Source organism: Macrobrachium nipponense, chromosome 11 (assembly GCF_015104395.2).
Source record: "Macrobrachium nipponense isolate FS-2020 chromosome 11, ASM1510439v2, whole genome shotgun sequence".
Lineage (NCBI taxonomy): Eukaryota > Metazoa > Arthropoda > Malacostraca > Decapoda > Palaemonidae > Macrobrachium > Macrobrachium nipponense.
Window position 1 is genome coordinate 56761872 of NC_061087.1, and position 7500 is coordinate 56769371.

Here is a 7500-nt window from a genome sequence, read left to right on the forward strand (position 1 = left end):
TGTGGTTATATATATATATATATATATATATATATATATATATATATATATATATATATATAAGATATATATATATATATATATATATATATATATATATATATAGTATATATATATATATATATATATATATATATATATATAAATATGTATATATATATATATATATATATATATATATATATATATATATATATATATATATATATATATATATATATATATATATATATATATATATATATATATATATATATATATATATATATATATGTGTATATATGTGATATATATATATATATATATATATATATATATATATATATACATATATTCATCTATATATATATATATATATATATATATATATACTATATATATACATATATATATATATATATACATTTTATATCATATATATATACATAATATATATATATATATATATATATATATATATATATATATATATATATATATATATATATATATATATATATATTATATATATATATATATACACACACATATATATATATATATATATATATATATATATACTATATTATATATATATATAGATATATATATAAATATATATATATATATATATATATATGTATATATATATATATATATATATATATATATATATATATATATGTATATTATATATATATATATATATACATATACTATATAACTATATATATATATATATATATATATATATATATATATATATATATATATATATATATTCCCCTTTTGAAATGGTTGGCATTAAAAGGTTGTAGTATCACAGCTATTTAACAAGATCCCATTTATTGAATTGCTAGTGCACACTTTTTCTGTTGCTGACACCCATCGACATCTAGGTGGACTGGTGGTTGGTAATGGCGAAACATTTTTTAGGTTTTTCGTTCGATTATGATCCGACAGTTATGTCTCATGCTTTCCTACATACGACACTGTGATTCGTCTTCTTTTTGTTTTAAGCCAAATCTTTCTCTTGGAAAAGGTTTTTTGCCATTAGAACCTTCTTAGGTATCCTGGAGTCTTTTGAGTATTATGGCTGCCTTATAGACTGGATAGCTGTTACTTGACTGAATTACATTGTGTCTTTTGGTTCCCATTTAGGCTCCGCATTTCTGCCATTCCTTTCCTAACAAAAACCGTATTTCACCCTTTTTCCATCACTGTCTCATCTTCAGTTTTTTTTTATTTGACGATGAAGGATGCTCTCCTTCATTAACCAGGCATCTCACTTTTAGACTCACATACAATCGTCTTATGATCGAAATTCTAAGCCATTTTTTCTAAAAGGGGCACATGCTATCCACAGGTTACAAATTATATGAACAAACCCTTGTTCAGAGATCATCTTCATTGTTCTATTCTCATGAAGCTGCTCCTGCACTGATGTTCTTCCTTCTTGCCACAGTTCTGTCATATTGTGATGCATTTCTAGATGAAGCTGCTCAACTTCTATATCTATACTCAGAGATAACATCACCTGGTTTATAGCATCTGATGTATGTCACGTAGTTTTATTTTATCATGGTTACAAGCTTCGATAAATCAGTAGTATGATCCTCGCAAAAAATGATTTTTTTAAATAGGTCTTCTGCGAACAAACATTGTCCGTTCTCTGAGAAACACTGAAAGCTCTAAGTAGCAAGCATTAAAAAAAGAGCTCCAGAAATATCAGAACACAGATTTATTCATAAACTTGCGGTGTGAAATAGCTCCACCCATTCTTTAGGTAGGTACATAATCGGGCCATAAAGTGTCTCTTGTCGTCACTTTGGTAGGAAGTAATTAGCAGTAAGCACTCAAGACTACCTGCAAGTAGAGGGCATAAAACTAAAGACTTTTGTCTCTTTGCCACAACCGGGCGTTTTTTTGTGTAGCGTTCATCAGAACTCTGGAGATAAGCATTGAGATCATCCTTCTCATTAATGAAAATTAATGACGGAGCTTCGGCATGTTCGTACATTTGAGTCTAATGACTCTCAAGCTCTAGTATCTTTTCCTTCAACTCGTGTTGCTGCCCATATTCCTTTTATATCAATGTTCTCTTGTCAGATGTCTTTATTCATGTTCTTTATCTTCTTTGCTCTTTATAAATGTCTGTTGCTTTTACATTTTAGAACCAATTCCTCCCCAAGGCAAGAAATATTTCAACTCATTCAATGATTGATGTATTCTGTGCTTCCAGACCTAATGTCGCTGACAGCAAGCATATGGCATATAAACCAAAGTATTATATATCTTGAACTCTACTGTTAATATTCTCAGCAACAGAAAATTACTGTTATTTTCATGTATAATAAACAGTAATTTAAGCATAGCAGTCTGTTTCTGACTCCATGTGTCACAGGTTCAGTAACAAATCAGATCACTGGAGGAGCATACAAGTTAAGCAGAACATGATTAACTGGCAACAGGTTAGCCACTAATAGAGTCAAAATACAAAATAGTTAGCACAAAAATGGAAATGTATATTTCTTAACTTCTACAACTGACAGATTTACATTTAGTCTCTACATATAGGGATTCCTTAGTCTGTACAGGATATTTATTCCCCAATCAGGAGTGTTATTTACCAAATACACATAGGATATCCACACATACTTAGGAAATCCCTAAGAGGAATATTAGTCGTCGAGCCCTACTGGACACAAGACAGATTTTTATGAAGAACAAACATCCACCAAGAGGATGGACCTCTTTGTACAGAACGGACGTCATCACGCACGTACAGGGAGGGCCTCCACTCACAGGATAAGACCTCCACACAGAACAGGTCTTCTCAAGAGCGGTCTCCACCTAGGATAGATCTCCCATAGGAGCTTCTGTCAAACCTTACAAACTTTAACTGCTACTACTTCAGCCACTTTCCAAAGAGGGCCATGTCGCCTACTCACAAGAAATCCGATACTAGCCGGATCTTGGTGGGATTCCGTCACCTGTGTTGATCAACTGAGGCTCATTACATAATAGTCAAAACCATCAAGTACATTAAATGACTATACACTAAAACAATCATAAACCAGATTTTATGAAATCACAAATGAAGTGGTGACACTCCTTTGGACCTTACGTAAGCACTGAAAATGAATATCGCTGTAACATGGCAAATGCACATATTGATAAATGATTCCTGGGGTTGGTTACTCCGTTGCCCGTTTGCTCAGAAAGCAGCCAGTGCCAGTAACTGTGGTGATTCAGAGCATAGAGGCTCTCGTTAGTCTAACATAAACCCAGTTCTACACTACAACTAAAATTTCACAGGTTTTCGCAACCAACAAGATTCGTTAGAATTATGATGAGAGGATGTCATACCAGTTTGGTAAAACGCTTTACGCAGTATCAGTCTGGAGTGGCATTTTCTTGTTCTCTTTTCAATAACGGTGATAGATATCGTGATGACGATGACGAATATGAAGAGAAGTGAGTCATGGGGCACTGGTTCATTTTCTAACCTTCAGAGTAAATCAAGTACACCGAAGGAAAGCTAAATTTTGGAGTGAAGATGTGAAGTGCATTTACTCAGTCTTTCATATATTCAATGTACTGCGAATCACTTTAGTCAAATAACAAACCAGAAACCTATCAGAAACTTAAAGCAATTGTATACTACAAATATATAATATCCATAGAACTTGGCTAAATTGACGATGTGTAATTCCTTTCTCTTTGCTTAAGTACATTTGCCTTGGAATACGCGTACTAGGGAAATGCACGTATATGTATGTAATGTAGCCTATATGTATCGTATTCACATATGTAAATCCTTTCATAATATTGCATAAGCTAAAAAAAGGTTAATAATAATAATAATAATAATAATAATAATAATAATAATAATAATAATAATAATAATAATAATAATAATAATATCCTCCCGGGATGTATTATCCAGCAAGAAGATTCATTCATTGGGTACTGACCTCCCGAAGTCCGCAGGAGATACAAAGGTATAAGAAACAAAGTTGTCATAATTGCAAACCACCATTAAGGATCTGCATTTGCTCCACACAGCTTCCTTCCACCTGTAGTAAAATAAGAGAGGGAGAAGAGGTAGGGCAGCAAATGTGAAAAATGAAGCTAATTAGAAGATGATCGTACCTCGAAAAGACTTCTAACGACGTAACAAAAGAGAAATAACTTCTTTAACTGCTGTTAGCATTGGAGTAACTGAGAGAAATGATACTTGTCATCCACTAAGCATCCACTCTGCAATAAGCTTTCCTTGCCTGTTGCATGGCTATAAGGTAGTGTGTCCTACATTTTTTGTTACCACGCCCCCTTTGCATCTAGCAGAAGCAAATTTCCCTCCCAGATTTAAAGAAAAGAGAGAGAGAGAGAGAGAGAGAGAGAGAGAGAGAGAGAGAGAGAGAGAGAGAGAGAGAGAGAGAGAAGGGGGTTCGAGGGATAGGGAGGGAGGTAAATAATTACAAAACATTGTAAGGGCAACGGGACTAACTAGGGTAGTAGACGCAGTACATGAGAAATGTAAGGCAATACGATACTTTTGCATTTTCTTATAAACTTCTGACCATTAGTTCCTCACTGTTGTTAACATAGTAACGAATATAGTTAGAGAACTTTAAATTTTTCCCTAGGGCTCGTGCCTCCCCCTTGAAATGCTGATGCCCCCCGGTTTGAGAACCACTGCAGTCTTAAGGCCTCCCGGGAGAGAATGAACGATCATAGAAGCCTCCTGCCAGGCTCTCTGAGGACGTCGGAATTCTTCCCATCCGTTTACAGGACTCCTTGAAGAATTCAGGAATTAAGTCTACGAGGAAGCCATGCAAGATTTCAGAAAAATTTTCCCCAAATAGAGTTTAATCTCTCTCTCTCTCTCTCTCTCTCTCTCTCTCTCTCTCTCTCTCTCAAACATACACTTACACACTCCACACCTACATTTATTCTTGCTTTTTGAATATAATTTTCTTTCTTTCTCGGTCTTTCCTTTCTCCCGTTTCGAGCGAATGAAGGAGTTTCCAGGAACGCTTTCTGATGGATTAAGGAAATCTTGGCAATTAATAAAGCTTACCATCATGTGCCCATACGTGCGCAAGAAGATTCTTTTTAAGTAAAAATGTAGATGAAATTAATAATTGCTTATTTCATGCCATTAAACTAAAGTAGTAAAAGAATAAATCGCAGTCGCAATTGCAAATACATTCCCTGTTTAACAAGAAGTTGACCCACATCATCATCACCATCAAATTTATTGCTATAAAGATTCCTTATCTTCTTCGTCTTCATCCAACCGTTATCCCCAGACTAAGGGGTTGGTTGCCTGATGCGTCTTACCTTACAACATTAGGCATAATTTATTATTTGGCAAAGGGGTTTTTACACCCGTATGCCCTCGCTGTCATCAACTACAGCTATTGGCGTTAGATCTCGCCTTTGACTAAACAGTCCACCCCTGCAAGGCAGCAGTTTCCACAGTCACTGACGTGGGCCTCGCCTTTTACTAAAAAAGTAAGACTGCAAGGCAGCAGCTGTCCTTTTAGTCGCCTTTTGCGACACGCAGGACCTACGGTGGTAGTATTCTTACACCCCTTCCACAGGGTGGTATGAAGAGTCGTCCTTATCTGTATAATTATTAATGAATCTTTTGCTATATCAACTAGTCCTCAGTCGTAAGAAGCATCAACGTCACTTTGAGTAAAAGTGGCAAGAAGAGGAGAGACAAAAATCCGCCTCGCTCCACGAATCAAACTCTTCGTTGTGCAGGGGAAGGCAGTGGCTGCAGAATGACGTCATTCATTCAACCATTTGAAAGAAGTAGAAAATGTACTACAGGAGTGAGCCGGATGCCCAATCACGCAGAGACGGGAATGGTGAGGACTGAGGAGGTTTGGGAGACGGGTGAAAGGGGTAGGGAAGGTAGGGGGATAGGGGAGGGGAGGGGTGGGAGGGGCAGGAGATGGCGGGCCGGTTAGGTCCGATTGAAGCTTCCTTGTTTGGCTGACGGAGGCCTGGCCTTGGGGTGGTGCAACTCTGGTGCTGGCTTTTTCTGACACCAATTCCACTGAGGCAGTTGGAAATCAAACTGAATGATTTTCGGAGAAATGAACGAACCCAGAAGACGTAAGGTCCAACCAACCTATGGTCGCACATTCATTAGTCGTTTGTCTAGCCATCAGTCTGCTCAATTATATATTCACCCCTCAGTTTCAATGATTACGTTAGCGTAAGATTAGACTCATAGCAATATATGCACTTGGTTACTTGGGCAAATACAAGACTATTTATTTTCTAAACAAAGCCTTGGTATTTTTTCAAAATACTGCAAAGAACCTTTAGATAGGATATCCTCAATGTATTTTATAGATGGTTCTTATTTGTAGCATACTAACAGAAAACACACACGCATATATATATATATATATATATATATATATATATATATATATATATATATATAATATAATTATCACATCACCGTGATTCATATAAATTATTCGAGCTACAAATGTCCTTTAATATCTAATTCGCTCTACCTCTGAATTAGAATTAATATATTTTCATATGTGTAAACCGAAGGGGAATTTTTTAGTTGATAATAATTTCGTCCTCTCGTGGGGTTCGAACCACCGCCCAGCGGACAGAGAAGACATTTCTATCACACCCCTTTGTCCCACGTGGAAGGCGTGTTCTCTGAAAAGTAGGCAACTGCCTCCTTGTTTCTGGGCGAATCACCAGGATGAAGTCGCCCGTATTACACGGTTTTTAAAGCTGGGTGGATTGATGGGACACAACAGAGCAGATGTGAGCAAAGGACCTAGCAGTCGTGAGCTGCGTTGGTCTTAAGCCACGTGACCGTGGTATAGTGAACTGAATATCTATCATACGATATTTATGGTTTAATATTTGTCAACATCAAAAAGTCATGTACTGTCGGCCAAAAAACTCGTGGCAGAGTTTCATAATTTTTCGTTCACCTGCCTGACGCACGATTCATGCCTTATTTATCTATTTTTCTTTTCAAAGATGGAAGAAATCATGTGTAATGACGTTAAAAACAGCCACCAATATCTTTAGAACGTTATGTTATGTTATTGTGTAAAACTATTTTCCATATAGCAAAATTACACGAACGAAACGAAGTGATAAAAAACGTCTTATCACAACCATAGATATACATTACCAAATAGATAGGAGACACCTATCACTATAACTGATTCACTTACGGTAGATTCTCGGATGAGCCTTATTCTTACAAGATGTTTGTTTGGTGGCCGCTGATTGGCTGGTACCGGGAGGTAGGCAGCTCCCAGCCAATCAGCGGCCGCCAAACTAACGTCTCGTAGGCATAGGGATCACCCACGAATCTACCTTAAGTGAACCAGTTATAGTAGTATCGCATAAACATAGTCCTTAAATTATCATTTCAATATTAAGTTCAAGGTAGTTGAACTATTCCATTTGTTAAATTTTACAGAAAACATTGGAATCTCACAAAATGCTATCAAA